Raw genomic sequence first — 25,604 nt, forward strand, 5'->3', positions numbered from 1 at the left:
ATCTCAGACTTTCTCACAGAATACCCTAAACCACACAAATAAGGAATATAATCATCAGGATGAATATCATAAACAAGCCCTAGATCATTTGCTTTAACATGTCATGCACTAGTAGCAAAAACATCAGCAGGTAGAAGTCTTTGATCTTTATAGGTAAGCCACCAAGGTTGACAGTATTAGTTGTTGTCTTGATTGTTGATTTTATAGAGGACGACGACCAATCAGGGTGAGAACTTTTTATCAATGCAGCAATACCGCTGAGATGTGGGAAAGACATTGAAGTACTAGAAATAATGTTATAGGATGGGAATTTGTTTTCTATAGAAACAGGTCATGCAGCAAGAATGTTGACACCTAGTCCAATAATGTCTGGTTTAAGAATTCCAGAACTTTTTCGGCTTTGGTCCTCTAGAAGAAAATGAGACCATAAAAGGAGCATTTGAATCACCAATTATTGTTCCTTTGAATGACAATGTTGTTGGGTTGTATGTTTTGTTTATGTAATGTTTGATCATTAAACCAGCTGCATAAGTCACTTCAACGGCCGGTAAAACATGAGGAATAACAAAAATGCTAAAATTTAAAGTTGTTGAATTTGCAAGTATCATGTCTGTCATACCCCAAAATTTGCCCAATTAATTCATTTGCATTCATCCATTGACATTCATTCAAATGAATCATTCATCTTCTTCTCATTATCTGAACTGATTCCTTATGGACATTTCATCTAGTCATAACGATTTCATTTCCCATACATAAGTCAGGATTAATAACCACTTTGTTTTGATTTATCTTATCTGGTCAGTTCATGCATTCGTTACATGTCCATAATAGAAATTGGTGACGAATTTCACCTAACCTTAGTCAGATTGATTATTTAAGGGTTTTTTTTCCGTGAACTTTCATAAGGTTTTAGTTGATGAATTATATTGAGTGCTTCTAACATGAATGATTAGAGATTTTGTTTTGTGATTATTATGTAAGGTTTTAGCTTTGATTAATTAGGGCTATGTCCTTGTGTTCCATTTCAAAATAAGCTAAAGTTCTAATTGATCTTGTCTTGATTTTATTTTTGTTTATTAAGTTCTAGCAGGAAAGCTTTTATGTTGATCGGAAATAATAATAATAATAATAATAATTTATTTTTAAATTCGAATTGAGTCAAGAATTAAAAATATAATAATCATGATAATATTGTTTTTTTTCTACCAATATGAGTTAAGTAAGTCGAAATACATGGTCACATTTTAAAAGAAATAAACACTATGTTTTATACTAAAGTTTAGGTTAATTATATTTTTGTATATATTTTACAACAAAAAAACAATTACAAAAGTAAGAATTTTCATGTGTGGATGGTCCCTAAGGCTTGCTTTTTGTTTGTTTCTGTTTGGCTTCATGTGTGAGACATCTCTCCTTTTCCACTTCCGATTTCTGATATTTCTGTCACATACACATTACTGCAGCTAGTTAGCGCAGTTTTGAGGAAGATAACACAAAGCCAAAAAGTCTAAATAAGAAAGCATGATGCAGGTTTCCTAAAACATCATTATAACAGAATTTACATAAGTATGATGAAACAACTCTGAATCTCAAAAAAGTTAGGCTAACTCCATTACCCTTTTATCATAAAACAGACCCTAATGGCATAACTTGGATGAATATAAAAAGGGGAAGTTCTAACAGCAAGAGAGGGGGAATTCAAATTAAAAAAAAAAACAGCCATAAAATTTTCAAACAAACACTCACATCAGAAAAATACATTAGTAGAGAAACTCTTTGAATCGAGCCGTCATATATTTTCTTCTTCACTGCAAAAATCCCGGGTCATAACTAATTCGAGTAATAAACTGGTTCCCATTATCGACATGAAAAAATAGTTGTAATATAAAAATCATCATACAACATACAAGAAGGCAGAGTTAGAATAGAGTTAAGAGCACAACTGAAGCTGTTTCAAGACCAACTTCTCATTTGTTAGTATCCCTTCATGAGCTTTTGTTTTCTTTCATTTTTTTTTGTGTTCTGCATTTTTGCTTCATTGATGCTTGGATTGTCTGAGATGATTTCAATAACTGTTAGGATTTTAGGTCTGTTTGTGTTCATTCTCCTATTTCTATTTGATCCTCGCGTGTGATGTTTGTTGTGGAGGTGGAGCGTTTGAATCGTGTTTTAAACAGGGATGCCGGTTTGTTTAGGGAGTTGCTGATTTGATTCTCTTATGTAATTGGTTTGTTCTTGGGTATTAGGAGAAATAAATGAGTTTAAAAAATGATGATTTGTTTCCATTTTACTTTAATATGTTTTAATTAAAAGATATTGTATATTTGACCTTTCCACTTTACCCAACGTTTCTTTTCTCTTTTCCTATACCCATTTATTAATTTGGACAGATATTGATGTGAGTTGTTCAGGGTGTGACCTAGAAAGGATAGGGGCGGCGGTTCCAAAAAGAAAATTAGGGTTTATTTATTCTTTTATTTTTGGTCTTTTAGAATTCTTAAATTTTGGGTTGGGCTGGGTCGAAATCAGCCAGTTTGATTTCCATCACGACCCTTATTCTCAATAAACACCCAAGCTCATTTTTATATTATTTTTTTAGACATTAATAATTTTTTTTATATTATCTAATAAAGGTTATAAAATGATAATAATATGAATTAAAAACGATTTTTTTTCTTTTTTCCTTTTGTACCCTTTTATTTTATATTAATAATTTCTTAATTATTTTTATTGTTATTTTGGTCTTTATTAATTAAATGATTGATCACTATTATTAAATCTATTAATATGAATATTTTCTACGTAGTTTTTCATCATTAGTTTCAATTATTTTAAATTATAGGTTTCGCTATTTATTTATTCACTTGTTGCAAAATTAAATAATTAATTATATTAAAATAAGTAAAATAAGAAATCTTGGTCCAACACCAATTTTTTTTTAAGTATCCGATTAAATTGTTCTATGCCCCAATTTAAATTGTCTTATCATTTAAGTGCTATGTGTAAAACCTTTTTCTGGTAAAATAACACGAAAGAAGAGGACCATTGGAATCTAGCATTCCGGTGGAACCCTCAAATGAGCAACGCATTTTGGGTTAACCGTTAATTCTTTTCTTTTATTTCTTAAAACATTTAAATCAACTTATTATTTCTATTTATTTTATTTTTAGTTTAATCTTAGTATTTTTTTTAAAAAGAATAAAAAAAGGGATAACAAATATAGAAAATAAATAAAAATAGAATCAACTTTTCATTAAAACTATAATTTTGAGTTTCTTTTTCTTAAAACACCAAATAAGATAAATATTAGTAAAAACTTGAACTTTTTTTCTTTATATCCCTTTCGTTATTTATTTTAAAATAAAAATAAATAAATACATAAGAGTTTTCCATTTATTTTCTGGTGTTTTAGATTATGTTATAAAAAAAATTTAAAGTAAATTTAGTTATTTTCTTGTATTCTAGATTATGGTATAAGAAATTTAAAAAATGTTAACTTATTTATTTTCTTATATTCAAGATTATGTTATAAATTTTTTTTTTAAAAAAGTTAATTTATTTATTTTCTGGTATTTTAGATTATGTCATAAAAAATAATTAAAAAAATCTATTTTAGTTATTTTCATTATTATTATTAGATTATGTCATTAAAATAAAAACTAAAACATGTAATTTCTTTTATTATTAGACTATGTCATAAATAAATAAATTAAGTTTAACATTTATTTTCTTTTAATTTTAGATGTCATAAAAAATAAGTTTATCATTTTTTTTTAATTTTAGATTGTATCATAAAAAATCATTAAAAAGGTGCTTACCATTTATTTTCTTTTAAATCATGTCAAAACTTTCCAAAAATAAATTTACCATTTATTTTCTTTTAATGTTAGATCATGTTATAAAATTCCAAAAGATAAGTTTAATATTTATTTTCTTTTAATTTTAGATCATGTCATACAAAATTTCAAATAAATAAGCTTACCATTTATTTTATTTTAATTTTAGATAATGTTATAGAAAATATTTAAAAAAATAATAATTTAGCTATTTTCATTATTATTTTTATATTGTGTTATAAAAATATTTTAAAAAATTAATTTAGTTATTTTCATTATTATTTCAAATTATGTCATAAAGATATTAAAAAAGATAATTTAGTTATTTCTATTATTATTTTTAGATTATATTAGAGAAAAAAATAAAGAGTTATGTTTAATTTATTTTTAGATTAATAAAGAGAATAAAAAAAATATTTAATTATCAGACCTTTTTAATAATATGCATACGTCTACTATTAAGTTGGTCTTATTTTCTCAATTTATTTTACTAGACATAAAAAAATATAATTGTATTTTTCTCCAACTTAATTTCTTGCTATTTTCTCTAAATGTTTGAATAACTATAGAATTATTATTTTCAAATAATATCGTTTTCTTTGTAGTTTTATTCATTATTGGTAGAATATTACGAATAAATATTTAAATAAATATCTAGTAATGATGTCGAGTAATTAATAGAATAAAATATTTATGACTAATTTCTTAAACATTGGTCATACCCCAAGTTGTACCTTATTATCTGATTAATTTGTTTCTTATCCCGATTCAAAAGCTTTATTATTTAAGTTAAAATATTAAAATGTTTTTTTAATAACTCAAAAGAAGAGGACCATTGGAATCTAGCATTCTGATGGGAACCCTCAAATGATCGATCCCGAGCCACGCGTCACGCGTTTTGGGTTAATCATTCTTTCTTTTCTTTCGTTTCTTAAAACACCTTAACTAACTTGGACAAAATAAGGGTCATTAGGATCAAGCACTCTGGTGCAACTCTTTGAACAATTTATTCTTATCAAACATTTGTTGTCCATCAAATAATTTTCTCAATTAACCTTGAATGAAAAATGACCATTGGAATCTAGCATTCCGGTGGAACCCCGAGTGATTGATCCCGAGGCTCATGTCTCATTCTCATCAACTGTTCGTCATTCATCTATAAAATACATCCAACACATCAAACTTTTTTTTTGTCGTGCGATTGATCTTAAAACCTTTTCATAAAAGAAAGACATCTTGTCTTAAGGTGATGTAAAGTAATGATTCGACCACAATTGTTGAGTTGAGATAAGTGATGTTTTTCCAAATGTTGATTCATAAATCCATCTGATGTGTGGTATATGTCTGCTCCTCATCTGTTTTGGGTAAAACAATGTTTTCGTCGATTAACACAATATAGCTTTAGCTAAAATCGACCAACAAACAAATATTTTTCTACCTAGAACTACGTAAGCCTTGAGTTCTCTATTGAGATACGTATGAGCAGGATTGCGAAATCTTGCCAGGCCCATTAATAAAAAACTTAGGTTTAGTCCCCTTCGTTGCAAAAATCCAAAAACATTCTTCTCTCTTCTATTCTTTCTTTCCCACCTAATAACTCGAGAAACCTAACATTTCTAAGCTAACACTAACGCGCATAATAAACCTAATGGTTCTCGTTGAGTAAAACGGACGTGAGGGGTGCTAATACCTTCCCCTTCCATAATCGACTCCCGAACCCTGATTTTGTTGCGACGACCATAATCATTGTCGTTCTTTCTTGGGTTTTATCGATATTTCCCCTTTCCTTTTTTGGAATAAATAAAGTTCGGTGGCGACTTTGTTCATTTCATCATGCAAGACTGCGATTGCGCTTCGCTAAGTCGCGTTCTCATTTTTCGAGGTGCGACAATGTCAGCATCACCTGAGTTTAGAACTTCTTTCCTGGAACAATACTTGGAGCTTCTCCTTGCATATCACAAAACACTAATTTTCCTCGTACGTTAATGTTCTTTAAGTAACCTGGTAAACAAAGGGATTGATTCCTATTTTGTGCACCTGCATACACAAGGGGCAACAATTGTTGAGAAAAATCCTTAGGTTGTATCAATGTTACACCTTCAAATTCTTCACCATTTCATAGCTTTGTCGATGAGACTATTTTTATGTCGTGCGTGCACCTATTGTGAGAAAGCAATGAGCTTCGTTTACGAGAGTGGCGTAGTTAGGGCGAGAATTTTCTGTAAAGCAACTAACGAAAATTCCCTTTTGAATAACTACAAAAGCCCCAACTGCAATCGGGTCTTGAAAGAATGGAAGAGAACCAAAACCAAGTGAAAGTACATCTAGACCATCCTCAATAGCTTTGTCCATTGCAGTTAAAATAGGACTCTCAGGGCATCCAATTTCGGCATCACACACTTTGTAAATTGCTATGTGAGCATTAGGTGTCATACCAGCTGCTACACTATTAACATTTTCAAAAAGACTTTCATTTTCTATGAATCTTCCCCAGCTATTGCAACAGTGTGTGTTTCGTGGATATCACTCTAAAATGGAAGATCTTGAGTCGCACTTGGAACTAAATTCCTTGCACCAATGAGCTTGTTGTTGCAGGTTGTTCCTCCATTGAATTGACAGTGGAATTTCCATTTTGCAGGTGGTGGAGGCATTCCTTCGCCACTGAATGATGGATGGAAAGGGTCTATTCTGGTGTCTATGACTCCAATTATGATGTCTTTTCCGAGATTACCATCACTCCACAAACCTTGCCCTTGTTCCAACCCCAAGAAAGTTAGAGTGTGAGTTGTATGCAAAGAGAGTTTTCTCTTAAGTCTTACTGACACAACTCCATGCTTCTCTCGAAGATCTTCAGGCCAAATCCAGAGACAACATTGTGGTAAGAGAACACCACCCTTTCTTTGTAATCCAAAGCTTTTGGAAGAAAAGAGTGATACCAGTTATCTTGTGATTTTATTGAAGTTACATTTTCCAACCTTTTGACATTAACAATATATGTCATTAAGTTGTTATCATCTGTTTGATTCTTCCGAGTAGAAAATATCACTGTGATTTAATGGATACTGCAGATAAAGAACAAGAAGAGAAGAAGAAACTGTATAAACTTCATGATGAAACTTGTGTTGATTTGCATGGAATGGTGTATGCATATAGGAAGTTCCGTTTTAATCAAATAATTTTCACGTATAACTTAAAGTTTCACCTCGGTGTGGTGTATTTTTAGAACGAGTTTGAATCTCCTATACATGTCGTTTTAGGATATTCAAACTCGTCCTAAAAATATACCACACTGAGGTGAAACTTTGAGTTATAGGTGAAAATTTATTTGATTAATATTGAATTTTATATGCATACACCATTCCACGCAAATCAGCACAAGTTTCATTGTGAAATTTATACAGTTTCTTCTTCTCTTCTTGTTCTATATTTGTAGTATCCATCAAACCACGACGGTATTTTATGCAAGGAAGAATCAAACCGATGATCACAACTTAATAACATACAATGTTAATGTCAAAAGGTTGGAAAATGTAACTTCAATACAATCACAAGATAACTAGTATCACTCTTTTCTTCCAAAAGCTTTCGATTGCAAAGAAAGGGTGGTGTTTTCTTACCACAATGTTGCATCTGGACTTGCGTTGAAGATCTTCGAGAGAAGCATATAGTTGTGTCAGTAAGACTTGAGAGAAAACTCTCTTTGCATAGAATTCACACTCTAACTTTATTGGGGTTGAAAAAAGGGCAAGGTTTGTGGAGTGTTGATAATCTCGGAAAAGATATCATAATTGGAGTCATAGACACCAGGATAAACCTTTTCCATCCATCATTCAGTGGCGAAGGAATGCCTCCACCACCTATAAAATGGAAATGCCACTGTTAATTCAATGGAGGAACAACCTGCAACAACAAGCTCATTGGTGCAAGTAATTTAGTCTCAAGTGTGACTCAAAAGCTTCCATTTGAGAGTGATATCCATGGAACACACACTGTTGCAATAGCTGGAGGAAGATTCATAGAAAATGCAGGTCTTTTTGAAAATGCTAAGGGTGTAACGGCTGGTATGGCACCTAATGCTCACATAGCAATTTACAAAATGTGTGATGCCAAAATTGGATGCCCTAAAAGTGTTGTTTTAGCTGCAATGAACAAAGTTGTTGAAGATGGTGTAGATGTACTTTCTCTTTCACTTGGTTTTGGTTCTCTTCCATTCTTTCAAGATCCGATTGCAGTTGGGGCTTTTGCAGCTATTCAAAAGGGAATTTTCGTTAGTTGCTCTGTAGGAAATTATGGCCCTAACTACGCCACTCTAGTAAACAAAGCTCCTTGGTTTCTCACAGTAGGTGCAAGCACGCACAACAGAAAAATAATCGCATCGGCAAAGCTAGGAAATGGTGAAAAAATTGAAGGTGAAACATTGATATAACCTAAGGCTTTTTCTCAATAATTGTTGCCCCTTGTGTACGTAGGTGCACAAAATAGGAATCAGTCCCTTTGTTAACTAGGATCCTTAAAGAACATATGAGAACAATAATCTATATTGTAGCATGTCTGAATAAGCACTCAGATCATCCTCATATGTGAATATCTTTAGCCATCACTTTCCAAAAAGAATAAGAATTTAACCTCATATGAATGAATCATGCATGCTTGCAAAGTTTGATTTTATGATTTACAGTTTCATGTGGTTTACTTAAGAGATAGTATATGAGTGATTGGTAGCAAGAGAATTCATGTTACGGAAAGCTCAATAAGCTCATCCTACCAAATTGACTACTGTCTCGCAAGAATAGCAATATGTATATGATATGTCATTAATGTTGAACTTCCATTAACAATAATCTCATACTCTCTCACAGAATACCCTAAACCACACAAATAAGGAATATAATCATCAGGATGAATATCATAAACAAGCCCTAGATCATTTGCTTTAACATGATTAACATGTCATGCACCAGTAGCAAAAACATCAGTAGGTAGAAGTCTTTGATCTTTATAGGTAGGCCACCAAGGTTGACAGTATTAGTTGTTGTCTTGATTGTTGATTTTATAGCGGACGACGACCAATCAGGGTGAGAACTTTTGATCAATGCAGCAATACCGCTGAGATGTGGGAAAGACATCGAAGTACTAGAAATAATGTTATAGGATGGGAATTTGTTGTCTACAGAAACAGGTCATGCAGCAAGAATGTTGACACCTGGTCCAATGATGTCTGGTTTAAGAATTCCAGAACATTCTCGCCTTTGCTCCTCTAGAAGAAAATGAGACCACAAAAGGAGCGTTTGAATCACCAATTATCGTTCCTTTGAATGACAATGTTGTTGGGTTGTATGTTTTGTTTATGTAATGTTTGATCATTAAACCACCTGCATAAGTCACTTCAACGGTCGGTAATACATGAGGAATAACAAAAATGCTGAAATTTAAAGTTGTTGAATTTGCAAGTATCATGTCAGTATCACCTGAGTTTAGAACTTCTTTCCTGGAACAATACTTGGAGCTTCTCCTTGCATATCACAAAACACTAATTTTCCTCGTACGTTAATGTTCTTTAAGTAACCTGGTAAACAAAAGGACTGATTCCTATTTTGTGCACCTACATACACAAGGGGCAACAATTGTTGAGAAAAATCCTTAGGTTGTATCAATGTTACACCTTCAAATTCTTCACCATTTCATAGCTTTGCCGATGCGACTATTTTTCTGTCGTGCGTGCACCTACTGTGAGAAACCAATGAGCTTCGTTTACGAGAGTGGCGTAGTTAGGGCGAGAATTTTCTGTAAAGCAACTAACGAAAATTCCCTTTTGAATAACTACAAAAGCGCCAACTGCAATCGGGTCTTGAAAGAATGGAAGAGAACCAAAACCAAGTGAAAGTACATCTAGACCATCTTCAATAGCTTTGTCCATTGCAGTTAAAATAGGACTCTCAGGGCATCCAATTTCGGCATCACACAATTTGTAAATTGCTATGTGAGTATTAGGTATCATACCAGCTGCTACACTATTAACATTTTTCAAAAAGACTTGCATTTTCTATGAATCTTCCCCAGCTATTGCAATAGTGTGTGTTTCGTGGATATCACTCTCAAATGGAAGCTCTTGAGTCGCACTTGGAACTAAATTCCTTGCACCAATGAGCTTGTTGTTGTAGGTTGTTCCTCCATTGAATTGACAGTGGAATTTCCATTTTGCAGGTGGTGGAGGCAATCCTTCACCACTGAATGATGGATGGAAATGGTCTATTCTGGTGTCTATGACTCCAATTATGATGTCTTTTTCGAGATTACCATCACTCCACAAACCTTGCCCTTGTTCCAACCCCAAGAAAGTTAGAGTGTGAGTTGTATGCAAAGAGAGTTTTCTCTTAAGTCTTACTGACACAACTTCATGCTTCTCTCGAAGATCTTCAGGCCAAATGCAACATTGTGGTAAGAGAACACCACCCTTTCTTTGTAATCCAAAGCTTTTGGAAGAAAATAGTGATACCAGTTATCTTGTGATTTTATTGAAGTTACATTTTCCAACCTTTTGACATTTACAATATATGTCATTAAGTTGTGATCATCTGTTTAATTTTTCCTAGTAGAAAATATCGTTGTGGTTTAATGGATACTGCAGATAAAGAACAAGAAGAGAAAAAGGAACTGTATAAACTTTATGATGAAACTTGTGTTGATTTGCATGGAATTGTGTATTCATATAGGAAGTTCTGTTTTAATCAAATAAATTTTCATGTATAACTTAAAGTTTCACCTCAGTGTGGTGTATTTTTAGAACGAGTTTGAAACTCCTATACATGTCTTTTTAGGATATTCAAACTCGTCCTAAAAATATACCACACTGAGGTGAAACTTTGAGTTATAGGTGAAAATTTATTTGATTAATATTGAATTTTATATGCATACACCATTCCACGCAAATCAGCACAAGTTTCATCATGAAATATATACAGTTTCTTCTTCTCTTCTTGTTCTTTATCTGCAGTATCCATCAAACCACGACGGTATTTTCTGCAAGGAAGAATCAAACCGATGATCACAACTTAATAACATACAATGTTAATGTCAAAAGGTTGGAAAATGTAACTTCAATACAATCACAAGATAACTAGTATCACTCTTTTCTTCCAAAAGCTTTCGATTGCAAAGAAAGGGTGGTGTTTTCTTACCACAATGTTGCATCTGGACTTGCGTTGAAGATCTTCGAGAGAAGCATATAGTTGTGTCAGTAAGACTTGAGAGAAAACTCTCTTTGCATAGAATTCACACTCCAACTTTATTGGGGTTGAAAAAAGGGCAAGGTTTGTGGAGTGCTGATAATCTCGGAAAAGATATCATAATTGGAGTCATAGACACCAGGATAAACCTTTTCCATCCATCATTCAGTGGCGAAGGAATGCCTCCACCACCTATAAAATGGAAATGCCACTGTTAATTCAATGGAGGAACAACCTGCAACAACAAGCTCATTGGTGCAAGTAATTTAGTCTCAAGTGTGACTCAAAAGCTTTCAATTGAGAGTGATATCCATGGAACACACACTGTTGCAATAGCTGGAGGAAGATTCATAGAAAATGCAGGTCTTTTTGAAAATGCTAAGGGTGTAACGGCTGATATGGCACCTAATGCTCACATGGCAATTTACAAAATGTGTGATGCCAAAATTGGATGCCCTGAAAGTGTTGTTTTAGCTGCAATGAACAAAGTTGTTGAAGATGGTGTAGATGTACTTTCTCTTTCACTTGGTTTTGGTTCTCTTCCATTCTTTCAAGATCCGATTGCAGTTGGGGCTTTTGCAGCTATTCAAAAGGGAATTTTCGTTAGTTGCTCTGCAGGAAATTATGGCCCTAACTACGTCACTCTAGTAAACAAAGCTCCTTGGTTTCTCACAGTAGGTGCAAGCACGCACAACAGAAAAATAATCGCATCGGCAAAGCTAGGAAATGGTGAAAAAATTGAAGGTGAAACATTGATATAACCTAAGGCTTTTTCTCAATAATTGTTGCCCCTTGTGTACGTAGGTGCACAAAATAGGAATCAGTCCCTTTGTTAACTAGGTTCCTTAAAGAACATATGAGAACAATAATCTATATTGTAGCATGTCTGAATAAGCACTCAGATCATCCTCATATGTGAATATCTTTAGCCATCACTTTCCAAAAAGAATAAGAATTTAACCTCATATGAATGAATCATGCATGCTTGCAAAGTTTGATTTTATGATTTACAGTTTCAAGTGGTTTACTTAAGAGATAGTATATGAGTGATTGGTAGCAAGAGAATTCATGTTACGGAAAGCTCAATAAGCTCATCCTACCAAATTGACTACTGTCTCGCAAGAATAGCAATATGTATATGATATGTCATTAATGTTGAACTTCCATTAACAATAATCTCATACTCTCTCACAGAATACCCTAAACCACACAAATAAGGAATATAATCATCAGGATGAATATCATAAACAAGCCCTAGATCATTTGCTTTAACATGATTAACATGTCATGCACCAGTAGCAAAAACATCAGTAGGTAGAAGTCTTTGATCTTTATAGGTAGGCCACCAAGGTTGACAGTATTAGTTGTTGTCTTGATTGTTGATTTTATAGCGGACGACGACCAATCAGGGTGAGAACTTTTGATCAATGCAGCAATACCACTGAGATGTGGGAAAGACATCGAAGTACTAGAAATAATGTTATAGGATGGGAATTTGTTGTCTACAGAAACAGGTAATGCAGCAAGAATGTTGACACCTGGTCCAATGATGTCTGGTTTAAGAATTCCAGAACATTCTCGCCTTTGCTCCTCTAGAAGAAAATGAGACCACAAAAGGAGCGTTTGAATCACCAATTATCGTTCCTTTGAATGACAATGTTGTTGGGTTGTATGTTTTGTTTATGTAATGTTTGATCATTAAACCAGCTGCATAAGTCACTTCAACGGTCGGTAAAACATGAGGAATAACAAAAATGCTGAAATTTAAAGTTGTTGAATTTGCAAGTATCATGTCAGCATCACCTGAGTTTAGAACTTCTTTCCTGGAACAATACTTGGAGCTTCTCCTTGCATATCACAAAACACTAATTTTCCTCGTACGTTAATGTTCTTTAAGTAACCTGGTAAACAAAAGGACTGATTCCTATTTTGTGCACCTACATACACAAGGGGCAACAATTGTTGAGAAAAATCCTTAGGTTGTATCAATGTTACACCTTCAAATTCTTCACCATTTCATAGCTTTGCCGATGCGACTATTTTTCTGTCGTGCGTGCACCTACTGTGAGAAACCAATGAGCTTCGTTTACGAGAGTGGCGTAGTTAGGGCGAGAATTTTCTGTAAAGCAACTAACGAAAATTCCCTTTTGAATAACTACAAAAGCCCCAACTGCAATCGGGTCTTGAAAGAATGGAAGAGAGCCAAAACCAAGTGAAAGTACATCTAGACCATCTTCATTAGCTTTGTCCATTGCAGTTAAAATAGGACTCTCAGGGCATCCAATTTCGGCATCACACAATTTGTAAATTGCTATGTGAGCATTAGGTATCATACCAGCTGCTACACTATTAACATTTTTCAAAAAGACTTGCATTTTCTATGAATCTTCCCTAGCTATTGCAACAGTGTGTGTTTCGTGGATATCACTCTCAAACGGAAGCTCTTGAGTCGCACTTGGAACTAAATTCCTTGCACCAATGAGCTTGTTGTTGTAGGTTGTTCCTCCATTGAATTGACAGTGGAATTTCCATTTTGCAGGTGGTGGAGGCAATCCTTCGCCACTGAATGATGGATGGAAATGGTCTATTCTGGTGTCTATGACTCCAATTATGATGTCTTTTCCGATATTACCATCACTCCACAAACCTTACCCGTGTTCCAACCCCAAGAAAGTTAGAGTGTGAGTTGTATGCAAAGAGAGTTTTCTCTTAAGTCTTACTGACACAACTTCATGCTTCTCTCGAAGATCTTCAGGCCAAATGCAACATTGTGGTAAGAGAACACCACCCTTTCTTTGTAATCCAAAGCTTTTGGAAGAAAAGAGTGATACCGGTTATCTTGTGATTTTATTGAAGTTACATTTTCCAACCTTTTGACATTTACAATATATGTCATTAAGTTGTGATCATCTGTTTAATTTTTCCTAGTAGAAAATATCGTTGTGGTTTAATGGATACTGCAGATAAAGAACAAGAAGAGAAAAAGAAACTGTATAAACTTCATGATGAAACTTGTGTTGATTTGCATGGAATGGTGTATGCATATAGGAAGTTCCGTTTTAATCAAATAAATTTTCATGTATAACTTAAAGTTTCACCTTAGTGTGGTGTATTTTTAGAACGAGTTTGAATCTCCTATACATGTCGTTTTAGGATATTCAAACTCGTCCTAAAAATATACCACACTGAGGTGAAACTTTGAGTTATAGGTGAAAATTTATTTGATTAATATTGAATTTTATATGCATACACCATTCCACGCAAATCAGCACAAGTTTCATTGTGAAATTTATACAGTTTCTTCTTCTCTTCTTGTTCTATATCTGCAGTATCCATCAAACCACGACGGTATTTTATGCAAGGAAGAATCAAACCGATGATCACAACTTAATAACATACAATGTTAATGTCAAAAGGTTGGAAAATGTAACTTCAATACAATCACAAGATAACTAGTATCACTCTTTTCTTCCAAAAGCTTTCGATTGCAAAGAAAGGGTGGTGTTTTCTTACCACAATGTTGCATCTGGACTTGCGTTGAAGATCTTCGAGAGAAGCATATAGTTGTGTCAGTAAGACTTGAGAGAAAACTCTCTTTGCATATAATTCACACTCTAACTTTATTGGGGTTGAAAAAAGGGCAAGGTTTGTGGAGTGTTGATAATCTCGGAAAAGATATCATAATTGGAGTCATAGACACCAGGATAAACCTTTTCCATCCATCATTCAGTGGCGAAGGAATGCCTCCACCACCTATAAAATGGAAATGCCACTGTTAATTCAATGGAGGAACAACCTGCAACAACAAGCTCATTGGTGCAAGTAATTTAGTCTCAAGTGTGACTCAAAAGCTTCCATTTGAGAGTGATATCCATGGAACACACACTGTTGCAATAGCTGGAGGAAGATTCATAGAAAATGCAGGTCTTTTTGAAAATGCTAAGGGTGTAACGGCTGGTATGGCACCTAATGCTCACATAGCAATTTACAAAATGTGTGATGCCAAAATTGGATGCCCTAAAAGTGTTGTTTTAGCTGCAATGAACAAAGTTGTTGAAGATGGTGTAGATGTACTTTCTCTTTCACTTGGTTTTGGTTCTCTTCCATTCTTTCAAGATCCGATTGCAGTTGGGGCTTTTGCAGCTATTCAAAAGGGAATTTTCGTTAGTTGCTCTGTAGGAAATTATGGCCCTAACTACGCCACTCTAGTAAACAAAGCTCCTTGGTTTCTCACAGTAGGTGCAAGCACGCACAACAGAAAAATAATCGCATCGGCAAAGCTAGGAAATGGTGAAAAAATTGAAGGTGAAACATTGATATAACCTAAGGCTTTTTCTCAATAATTGTTGCCCCTTGTGTACGTAGGTGCACAAAATAGGAATCAGTCCCTTTGTTAACTAGGATCCTTAAAGAACATATGAGAACAATAATCTATATTGTAGCATGTCTGAATAAGCACTCAGATCATCCTCATATGTGAATATCTTTAGCCATCACTTTCCAAAAAGAATAAGAATTTAACCTCATATGAATGAATCATGCATGCTTGCAAAGTTTGATTTTATGATTTACAGTTTCATGTGGTTTACTTAAGAGATAGTATATGAGTGATTGGTAGCAAGAGAATTCATGTTACGGAAAGCTCAATAAGCTCATCCTACCAAATTGACTACTGTCTCGCAAGAATAGCAATATGTATATGATATGTCATTAATGTTGAACTTCCATTAACAATAATCTCATACTCTCTCACAGAATACCCTAAACCACACAAATAAGGAATATAATCATCAGGATGAATATCATAAACAAGCCCTAGATCATTTGCTTTAACATGATTAACATGTCATGCACCAGTAGCAAAAACATCAGTAGGTAGAAGTCTTTGATCTTTATAGGTAGGCCACCAAGGTTGACAGTATTAGTTGTTGTCTTGATTGTTGATTTTATAGCGGACGACGACCAATCAGGGTGAGAACTTTTGATCAATGCAGCAATACCGCTGAGATGTGGGAAAGACATCGAAGTACTAGAAATAATGTTATAGGATGGGAATTTGTTGTCTACAGAAACAGGTCATGCAGCAAGAATGTTGACACCTGGTCCAATGATGTCTGGTTTAAGAATTCCAGAACATTCTCGCCTTTGCTCCTCTAGAAGAAAATGAGACCACAAAAGGAGCGTTTGAATCACCAATTATCGTTCCTTTGAATGACAATGTTGTTGGGTTGTATGTTTTGTTTATGTAATGTTTGATCATTAAACCAGCTGCATAAGTCACTTCAACGGTCGGTAAAACATGAGGAATAACAAAAATGCGGAAATTTAAAGTTGTTGAATTTGCAAGTATCATGTCAGCATCACCTGAGTTTAGAACTTCTTTCCTGGAACAATACTTGGAGCTTCTCCTTGCATATCACAAAACACTAATTTTCCTCGTACGTTAATGTTCTTTAAATAACCTGGTAAACAAAAGGACTGATTCCTATTTTGTGCACCTACATACACAAGGGGCAACAATTGTTGAGAAAAATCCTTAGGTTGTATCAATGTTACACCTTCAAATTCTTCACCATTTCATAGCTTTGCCGATGCGACTATTTTTCTGTCGTGCGTGCACCTACTGTGAGAAACCAATGAGCTTCGTTTACGAGAGTGGCGTAGTTAGGGCGAGAATTTTCTGTAAAGCAACTAACGAAAATTCCCTTTTGAATAACTACAAAAGCCCCAACTGCAATCGGGTCTTGAAAGAATGGAAGAGAGCCAAAACCAAGTGAAAGTACATCTAGACCATCTTCAATAGCTTTGTCCATTGCAGTTAAAATAGGACTCTCAGGGCATCCAATTTCGGCATCACACAATTTGTAAATTGCTATGTGAGCATTAGGTATCATACCAGCTGCTACACTATTAACATTTTTCAAAAAGACTTGCATTTTCTATGAATCTTCCCCAGCTATTGCAACAGTGTGTGTTTCGTGGATATCACTCTCAAATGGAAGCTCTTGAGTCGCACTTGGAACTAAATTCCTTGCACCAATGAGCTTGTTGTTGTAGGTTGTTCCTCCATTGAATTGACAGTGGAATTTCCATTTTGCAGGTGGTGGAGGCAATCCTTCGCCACTGAATGATGGATGGAAAGGGTCTATTCTGGTGTCTATGACTCCAATTATGATGTCTTTTCCGATATTACCATCACTCCACAAACCTTGCCCTTGTTCCAACCCCAAGAAAGTTAGAGTGTGAGTTGTATGCAAAGAGAGTTTTCTCTTAAGTCTTACTGACACAACTTCATGCTTCTCTCGAAGATCTTCAGGCCAAATGCAACATTGTGGTAAGAGAACACCACCCTTTCTTTGTAATCCAAAGCTTTTGGAAGAAAAGAGTGATACCAGTTATCTTGTGATTTTATTGAAGTTACATTTTCCAACCTTTTGACATTTACAATATATGTTATTAAGTTGTGATCATCTGTTTAATTTTTCCTAGTAGAAAATATCGTTGTGGATTAATGGATACTGCAGATAAAGAACAAGAAGAGAAAAAGAAACTGTATCAACATCATGATGAAACTTGTGTTGATTTGCATGGAATGGTGTATGCATATAGGAAGTTCTGTTTTAATCAAATAAATTTTCATGTATAACTTAAAGTTTCACCTCAGTGTGGTGTATTTTTAGAACGAGTTTGAATCTCCTATACGTGTCTTTTTAGGATATCCAAACTCGTCCTAAAAATATACCACACTGAGGTGCAACTTTGAGTTATAGGAGAAAATTTATTTGATTAAAATTGAATTTTATATGCATACACCATTCCACGCAAATCAGCACAAGTTTCATCATGAAATATATACAGTTTCTTCTTCTCTTCTTGTTCTTTATCTGCAGTATCCATCAAACCACGACGGTATTTTCTGCAAGGAAGAATCAAACCGATGATCACAACTTAATAACATACAATGTTAATGTCAAAAGGTTGGAAAATGTAACTTCAATACAATCACAAGATAACTAGTATCACTCTTTTCTTCCAAAAGCTTTCCATTGCAAAGAAAGGGTGGTGTTCTCTTACCACAATGTTGCATCTGGATTTGCGTTGAAGATCTTCGAGAGAAGCATGTAGTTGTGTCAGTAAGACTTGAGAGAAAACTCTCTTTGCATAGAATTCACACTCCAACTTTCTTGGGGTTGAAAAAAGGGCAAGGTTTGTGGAGTGCTGATAATCTTGGAAAAGATATCATAATTGGAGTCATAGACACCAGGATAAACCTTTTCCATCCATCATTCAGTGGCGAAGGAATGCCTCCACCACCTGCAAAATGGAAATGCCACTGTCAATTCAATGGAGGAACAACCTGCAACAACAAGCTCATTGGTGCAAGGAATTTAGTCTCAAGTGTGACTCAAAAGCTTCCATTTGAGAGTGATATCCATGGAACACACACTGTTGCAATAGCTGGAGGAAGATTCATAGAAAATGAAGGTCTTTTTGAAAATGCTAAGGGTGTAACGGCTGGTATGGCACCTAATGGTCACATAGCAATTTACAAAATGTGTGATGCCAAAATTGGATGCCCTGAAAGTGTTGTTTTAGCTGCAATGAACAAAGTTATTGAAGATGGTGTAGATGTACTTTTTCTTTCACTTGGTTTTGGTTCTCTTCCAATCTTTCAAGATCCGATTGCAGTTGGGGCTTTTGCAGCTATTCAAAAGGGAATTTTTGTTAGTTGCTCTGCAGGAAATTCTGGCCCTAACTACGCCACCTTGGTAAACAAAGCTCCTTGGTTTCTCATAGTAGGTGCAAGCACGCACAACAGAAAAATAATCGCATCGGCAAAGCAAGGAAATGGTGAAAATTTTGAAGGTGAAACATTGATATAACCTAAGGATTTTTCTCAATAATTGTTGCCCCTTGTGTATGTAGGTGCACAAAATAAGAATCAGTCCCTTTGTTTACTAGGTTCCTTAAAGAACATATGAGAACAATAATCTAGATTGTAGCATGTCTGAATAAGCACTCAGATCATCCTCATATGTGAATATCTTTAGCCATCACTTTCCAAAAAGAATAAGAATTTAACCTCATATGAATGAATCATCCATGCTTGCAAAGTTTGATTTTATGATTTACAGTTTCAAGTGGTTTACTTAAGAGATAGTATATGAGTGATTGGTAGCAAGAGAATTCATGTTACGGAAAGCTAAATAAGCTCATCCTACCAAATTGACTACTGTCTCGCAAGAATAGAAATATGTATATGATATGTCATTAATGTTGAACTTCCATTAACAATAATCTCAGACTTTCTCACAGAATACCCTAAACCACACAAATAAGGAATATAATTATCAGGATGAATATCATAAACAAGCCCTAGATCATTTGCTTTAACATGATTAACATGTCATGCACGAGTAGCAAAAACATCAGCAGGTAGAAGTCTTTGATCTTTATAGGTAAGCCACCAAGGTTGACAGTATTAGTTGTTGTCTTGATTGTTGATTTTATAGCGGACGACGACCAATCAGGGTGAGAACTTTTAATCAATGCAGCAATATCGCTGAGATGTGGGAAAGACATCGAAGTACCAGAAATAATGTTATAGGATGGGAATTTGTTGTCTACAGAAACAGGTCATGCAGCAAGAATGTTGACACCTGTTCCAATGATGTCTGGTTTAAGAATTCCAGAACTTTCTCGGATTTGGTCCTCTAGAAGAAAATGAGACCACAAAAGGAGCGTTTGAATCACCAAACATCGTTCCTTTGAATGACAATGTCGTTGGGTTGTATGTTTTGTTTATGTAATGTTTGATCATTAAACCAGCTGCATAAGTCACTTCAACGGTCGGTAAAACATGAGGAATAACAAAAATGCTGAAATTTAAAGTTGTTGAATTTGCAAGTATCATGTCAGCATCACCTGAGTTTAGAACTTCTTTCCTGGAACAATACTTGGAGCTTCTCCTTGCATATCACAAAACACTAATTTTCCTCGTACGTTAATGTTCTTTAAGTAACTTGGTAAACAAAAGGACTGATTCCTATTTTGTGCACCTACATACACAAGGGGCAACAATTGTTGAGAAAAATCCTTAGGTTGTATCAATGTTACACCTTCAAATTCTTCACCATTTCATAGCTTTGCCGATGCGACTATTTTTCTGTCGTGCGTGCACCTACTGTGAGAAACCAATGAGCTTCGTTTACGAGAGTGGCGTAGTTAGGGCGAGAATTTTCTGTAAAGCAACTAACGAAAATTCCCTTTTGAATAACTACAAAAGCCCCAACTGCAATCGGGTCTTGAAAGAATGGAAGAGAGCCAAAACCAAGTGAAAGTACATCTAGACCATCTTCAATAGCTTTGTCCATTGCAGTTAAAATAGGACTCTCAGGGCATCCAATTTCGGCATCACACAATTTGTAAATTGCTATGTGAGCATTAGGTATCATACCAGCTGCTACACTATTAACATTTTTCAAAAAGACTTGCATTTTCTATGAATCTTCCCCAGCTATTGCAACAGTGTGTGTTTCGTGGATATCACTCTCAAATGGAAGCTCTTGAGTCGCACTTGGAACTAAATTCCTTGCACCAATGAGCTTGTTGTTGTAGGTTGTTCCTCCATTGAATTGACAGTGGAATTTCCATTTTGCAGGTGGTGGAGGCAATCCTTCGCCACTGAATGATGGATGGAAAGGGTCTATTCTGGTGTCTATGACTCCAATTATGATGTCTTTTCCGATATTACCATCACTCCACAAACCTTGCCCTTGTTCCAACCCCAAGAAAGTTAGAGTGTGAGTTGTATGCAAAGAGAGTTTTCTCTTAAGTCTTACTGACACAACTTCATGCTTCTCTCGAAGATCTTCAGGCCAAATGCAACATTGTGGTAAGAGAACATCACCCTTTCTTTGTAATCCAAAGCTTTTGGAAGAAAAGAGTGATACCAGTTATCTTGTGATTTTATTGAAGTTACATTTTCCAACCTTTTGACATTTACAATATATGTCATTAAGTTGTGATCATCTGTTTAATTTTTCCTAGTAGAAAATATCGTTGTGGATTAATGGATACTGCAGATAAAGAACAAGAAGAGAAAAAGAAACTGTATAAACTTCATGATCAAACTTGTATTGATTTGCATGGAATGGTGTATGCATATAGGAAGTTCTGTTTTAATCAAATAAATTTTCATGTATAACTTAAAGTTTCACCTCAGTGTGGTGTATTTTTAGAACGAGTTTGAATCTCCTATACATGTCTTTTTAGGATATCCAAACTCGTCCTAAAAATATACCACACTGAGGTGAAACTTTGAGTTATAGGTGAAAATTTATTTGATTAAAATTGAATTTTATATGCATACACCATTCCACGCAAATCAGCACAAGTTTCATCATGAAATATATACAGTTTCTTCTTCTCTTCTTGTTCTTTATCTGCAGTATCCATCAAACCACGACGGTATTTTCTGCAAGGAAGAATCAAACCGATGATCACAACTTAATAACATACAATGTTAATGTCAAAAGGTTGGAAAATGTAACTTCAATACAATCACAAGATAACTAGTATCACTCTTTTCTTCCAAAAGCTTTCCATTGCAAAGAAAGGGTGGTGTTCTCTTTCCACAATGTTGCATCTGGATTTGCGTTGAAGATCTTCGAGAGAAGCATGTAGTTGTGTCAGTAAGACTTGAGAGAAAACTCTCTTTGCATAGAATTCACACTCCAACTTTCTTGGGGTTGAAAAAAGGGCAAGGTTTGTGGAGTGCTGATAATCTCGGAAAAGATATCACAATTGGAGTCATAGACACCAGGATAAACCTTTTCCATCCATCATTCAGTGGCGAAGGAATGCCTCCACCACCTGCAAAATGGAAATGCCATTGTCAATTCAATAGAGGAACAACCTGCAACAACAAGCTCATTGGTGCAAGGAATTTAGTCTCAAGTGTGACTCAAAAGCTTCCGTTTGAGAGTGATATCCATGGAACACACACTGTTGCAATAGCTGGAGGAAGATTCATAGAAAATGAAGGTCTTTTTGAAAATGCTAAGGGTGTAACGGCTGGTATGGCACCTAATGGTCACATAGCAATTTACAAAATGTGTGATGCCAAAATTGGATGCCCTGAAAGTGTTGTTTTAGCTGCAATGAACAAAGTTATTGAAGATGGTGTAGATGTACTTTTTCTTTCACTTGGTTTTGGTTCTCTTCCAATCTTTCAAGATCCGATTGCAGTTGGGGCTTTTGCAGCTATTCAAAAGGGAATTTTTGTTAGTTGCTCTGCAGGAAATTCTGGCCCTAACTACGCCACCTTGGTAAACAAAGCTCCTTGGTTTCTCATAGTAGGTGCAAGCACGGACAACAGAAAAATAATCGCATCGGCAAAGCTAGGAAATGGTGACAAATTTGAAGGTGAAACATTGATATAACCTAAGGATTTTTCTCAATACTTGTTGCCCCTTGTGTATGTAGGTGCACAAAATAGGAATCAGTCCCTTTGTTTACTAGGTTCCTTAAAGAACATTGATGTACGAGGAAAAGTAGTGCTTTGTGATATGTAAGGAGAAGCTCTAAGTATTGTTCCAGGAAAGAAGTTCTAAACTCAGGTGATGTTGGCATGATACTTGCAAATTCAGCAACTTTAAATTTCAGCATTTTTGTTAATCCTCATGTTTTACCGGCCGTTGAAGTGACTTATGCAGCTGGTTTAATGATCAAACATTACATAAACAAAACCTACAACCCAACAACAACATTGTCATTCAAAGGAACGATAGTTGGTGATTCAAATGCTCCTTTTGTGGTCTCGTTTTCTTCTAGAGGACCAAGTCGAGAAAGTCCTGGAATTCTTAAATAAGACATCATTGGACCAGGTGTCAACATTCTTGCTGCATGGCATGTTCCGGTAGACAACAAATTCACATCCTATAACATTATTTCTGGTACTTCGATGTCTTGCCCTCATCTCAACGATATTGCTGCATTGATCAAAAGTTCTCACCCTGATTGGTCGTCGTCCGCTATAAAATCAGCAATCAAGCAACAACTAATACTGTCAATCTTGGTGGCTTACCTATAAGAGATCAAAGACTTCTACCTACTGATGTTTTTGCTACTGGTGTAGGACAGGTTAATCATGTTAAAGCAAATGATCTGGGGCTTGTTTATGATATTCATCCAGATGATTATATTCCTTATTTTTGTGGTTTGGGGTATTCTGAGAGAGAGTTTGGGATTATTGTTCAATGGAAGTTCAACACTAATGACATATGATGTTAAATTCTTATTCTTTTGGAAAGGGATGGCTAAAGATATTCACATATGAGGATGATTTGAGTGCTTATTCAGACCTGCTACAATCTAGATTATTGTTCTCACATGCTTCACCAATCGACATGATTGTCTCAATTGCTTCAATAGGTTGAAATATCATATTTGCACGACTTTGTGAACAAATATTTGTTCATCCTTAGAAAATGACTTTGAATTTCCAAATATCTGAAAAAATATATGTTAAATATTAAATCATCATATCAACATAAAAAAAATGATAGTGTTGGAAAATATATTATTTCCGGTTTTACGATTGCCTTTAATACTACCTTTATTTTTCTTTATTCTTCATTAAGGAGAAAATCAATTGTAATAATTGTATCCTCACTATATAAATCAGCCTAAGACTGACGAATAAAATATAACAATTTTTACCTATTTTTTCCAATATGGTATCAAGAGCATTGGGTTAGGGGTTACCGTAAAGCTTTCCTCAACCTATTGTATTTGAGTTAAGAGAAATGGGTTAGGGATTACCGTAAAGCTTTCCTCAACTTATTGTTATTGAGTCAAGAGCACTAGGTTAGGGGTTACCGTAAAGCTTTCCTCAACCTATTTTTGTTGGGTTAGGGTTTACCATAAAGCTTTCCTCAACATATTTTTGTTAAACCCGCTTTCTTACCTGACCCGATTCACATACCCGTTTAGCCTCTTATGGTGAATAACAACAACAGGTGGCCTTTCCCCTCACAGGCATGTCCTGGATCCAACCATGGCGAACAACCGTAACCTGAGTCGGGCGTCGGACGCGAAAACGGTGTACGAACTAGGAACCTTGACGAGGGAAGAAGATCAGACAAAGTTCCTTGATGTGATCACTGCAAACGCGGATGGCATACACATGAAACTTGTTGGAAGCTCAAAGGCAAACCTCCTAACTAGAAGAAGAAAAATGGTCGTGCATTTCAGGCTAGTAATTCTGATCAAGGGCAGCAACCTCCTCCGTCTCAGTTTCCACTCACTACGTAGTAACTAGACAAACTGTACAAACTCCTCGACCTAAGGTTGATGAATAAAATATAACAGTTTTTACCTATGTTTTCCAATATGGTATCAAGAGCATTGGGTTAGGGGTTACCGTAAAGCTTTCCTCAACCTATTGTTATTGAGTTAAGAGAACTGGGTTAGGGATTACCGTAAAGCTTTCCTCAACTTAATGTTATTGAGTCAAAAGCACTAGGTTACGGGTTACCGTAAAGCTTTCCTCAACATATTTTTGTTGGGTTAGGGTTTACCATAAAGCTTTCCTCAACATATTTTTGTTCGACCTGCTTTCTTACCTGGCCCGATTCACATACCCGTTTAGCCTCTTATGGCGAATAACAACAACAGGTGGCCTTCCCCCATCACAGGCCTATCCTAGATCCAACCATGGCGAACAACCGCAACCTGAGTCGGGCGTCGGACGCGCAAACGGCGTACAAACTAGGAACTTTGACGAGGGAAGAAGATCAGACAAAGTTCCTTGGTGTGATCACTGCAAACGCGGATGACATACACATGAAACTTGTTGGAAGCTCAAAGGCAAACCTCCTAACTGGAAGAAGAAAAATGGTCGTGCATTTCAGGCTAGTAATTTTGATCAAGGGTAGCAACCTCCTCCATCTCAGTTTCCACTCACTACGTAGTAACTAGACAAACTGTACAAACTCCTCGACCTAAGGCTGACGAATAAAATATAACAGCTTTTACCTATTTTTTCCAATATGGTATCAAGAGCATTGGATTAGGGGTTACCGTAAAGCTTTCCTCAACCTATTATTATTGAGTTAAGAGAACTGGGTTAGGGATTACCGTAAAGCTTTCCTCAACTTATTGTTATTGAGTCAAGAGCACTAGGTTAGGGGTTACCGTAAAGCTTTCCTCAGCCTATTTTTGTTGGGTTAGGATTTACCATAAAGTTTTCCTCAACATATTTTGGTTCAACCCGCTTTCTTACCTGACCCGATTCACATACCCGTTTAGCCTCTTATGGCGAATAACAACAACAAGTGGCCTTCCCCCATCACAGGCCTATCCTGGATCCAACCATGGCGAACAACCGCAAATTGAGTCGGGCGTCGGACGCGGAAACGGCGTACGAACTAGGAACCTTGACGAGGGAAGAAGATCAGACAAAGTTCCTTGGTGTGATCACTGCAAACGCGGATGGCATACACATGAAACTTGTTGGAAGCTCAAAGGCAAACCT

At 35.4% G+C, this 25,604-nt stretch overlaps 1 long non-coding RNA gene across 1 annotated transcript in view; it reads right to left on the minus strand.

Annotated features, from left to right (window-relative positions):
- Window positions 1-1,168: 1,168 nt before the first annotated feature.
- The window catches only part of LOC127120690 (uncharacterized), a 29,171-nt gene continuing 4,735 nt past the window's right edge, over window positions 1,169-25,604 (minus strand). Inside the window, exon 3 of the long non-coding RNA XR_007803236.1 lies at window positions 1,169-1,443. This is a non-coding gene — a long non-coding RNA (uncharacterized LOC127120690). The remainder of the gene's footprint in view (window positions 1,444-25,604) is intronic.

This window comes from Lathyrus oleraceus, chromosome 2 (genome assembly GCF_024323335.1).
Source record: "Lathyrus oleraceus cultivar Zhongwan6 chromosome 2, CAAS_Psat_ZW6_1.0, whole genome shotgun sequence".
In the NCBI taxonomy this organism is placed as follows: domain Eukaryota; kingdom Viridiplantae; phylum Streptophyta; class Magnoliopsida; order Fabales; family Fabaceae; genus Lathyrus; species Lathyrus oleraceus.